The following is a 1,936-nucleotide window of genomic DNA, read 5'->3' as shown; positions in this document are numbered from 1 at the left end:
AATCGTTATTATTTCCCACGAAGGGTAAGAGACATCACTTCCCACTTGGGGTAAGGATTATGGTCTTAGCTTGTGTGTTTTAGCTTAGTAGTATATATAGTGTGTATAGCTGTATTGTTATGTCATTTTGGTAGCTTATAACGTTTTTTGAACATGCATTGATTCCTTAGGTGCATATGCTATAGGGTTGCCAACCTCCAGGTACTAGCTGGAGATCTCCTGCCATTACAACTGCTCTCCAGCCAATAGAGATCCGTTCCCCTGGAGAAAAATGGCCACTTTGGCCATTGGGCTCTATGGCATTGAAATCCCTCCCCAAACCCCGCCCTCCTCAGGCTCCGCCCCAAAAACCTCCCGCTGATAGTGAAGTGGGACATGGCAACCCTAGAGGGGACTGTGGCTCAGTGGAAGAGCCTCTGCTTTGCATGCAGAAGGTGTCCAACTCAATCCCTGGCATCACCTGTTACAAAGCTTCAGGTCATAGGTGATGTGAAAGACCTCCGCTTGGGACCCTGGAGAGCCACTGCCAGTCTGTAGACACTAGTGACCTTGATGGACCGATGGCTTGATTCGGTGGAAGGTAGGTTCATGTCACATTGGGTTGCCAGCTCCAGGATGGGAAATTCCTGGAGATTTGGGGTTCACCCTCCAAAGCAGCCATTTGGGAGGGGCTGTGGCTCAGTGGTAGAGCATCTGCTCGACGTGCAGAAGGTCCCAGGTTCAATCCCTGGCATCTCCAGTTAAAGGGACCAGGCAAGCAGGTGATGTGAAAAATCTTTCTCTACCTGAGACCCTGGAGAGCCGCTGCCGGTCTGAGTAGACAATGCTGACTTTGATGGACCGAGGGTCTGATTCAGTAGAAGGCAGCTTCATGTGTTCATGTGTACACAGATTTGTTTGTGTATTTGTGCGCATGGCACAATGGAGGCTGGAGTGTTGAAACACACGACACAAGGTTAAGAACGTCCCTGGTGGTCAGAGGTCCACTGTGGCAAGAGCGTCAGATTAGTGTCTGGTTCACAGATGCAGGAGAGCAATGCCACATCAGACTGCAGAACTGGATTTTGGAATGCACCCATATGTTTGAACTTCACTTTCCTTTCAAGCTCTCATGACCCAAAGGTCTTGAGCAGTAAATGGGGAGCTGTCTTTCTCTACCACTTAAGGAAGAATCAAACTGGCTTGCAGTCACCTTCCCTCCCCCTCCCCACAACAGACACCCTGTGAGGTAGGTGGGGCTGAAAGAGCTGTTACTAGCCCAAGGTCACCCAGCTGGCTTCATGTGTAGGAGTGGGGAAACAAATCCTGTTCACCAGATTCGCCTCACTGCTCATGTTTAGGAGTGGGGAATCAAAACCGGTTCTCCAGCTCAGACATCTGCAGTCACCACACAGGGACCACCTCTGTTAGTCTCTTGTCCTGTAAACTCCATAAGGGGCCACTGTAAGTCCATTGTGACGTGGACACACTTAATTATTGCCCTGACCTAGATGGCCCAGGCTAGCTCAATCTCATCAGATCTCAGAAGGGTCGGCTATGGTTGGACAGAAGAGCACCAAAAAAAGCCCCGGCTTGCTATGCAAAGCAAAACTGGAAATACCTGGGACTGAACCTGGGACATTCTACATAGGGTGGCCAGCTCTGGGTTGGGAAATACTGGGAGATTTTGGGGAGGTGGAGCCTTAGGAGGGTGGGGCTTGGGGAGGGGAGGGGCTTCAATAGGGTAGAATGCCATAGAGTCCACTTTCCAAAGCAGCTATTTTCTCCAGGTGAACTATTCTCTGCTGTCTGGAGATCGGTTGTAATAGCGGGAGATCTCCAGCCACCACCTGGAGGCTGGCAAGCCTATTTCTACAGTGTAAGCTTAATAGAAGGAAGCACCTACACTAACTAGTCACATTGTGCAAAGGAATAGTAACAAGCTCTTGCAATATAT

General features: G+C 49.7%; 1 non-coding gene across 1 annotated transcript; it reads left to right on the top strand.

The window, feature by feature from the left end:
- Positions 1 to 667: 667 nt before the first annotated feature.
- Positions 668 to 739, top strand: TRNAV-GAC (transfer RNA valine (anticodon GAC)). Its single transcript has one exon. It is a non-coding gene; the product is annotated as a tRNA-Val (tRNA).
- The last annotated feature ends 1,197 nt before the right edge of the window (positions 740 to 1,936 follow it).

Source organism: Euleptes europaea, chromosome 9 (genome assembly GCF_029931775.1).
Source record: "Euleptes europaea isolate rEulEur1 chromosome 9, rEulEur1.hap1, whole genome shotgun sequence".
Taxonomy (NCBI): domain Eukaryota; kingdom Metazoa; phylum Chordata; class Lepidosauria; order Squamata; family Sphaerodactylidae; genus Euleptes; species Euleptes europaea.
This window is presented reverse-complemented; position numbering and strand designations above follow the sequence as displayed.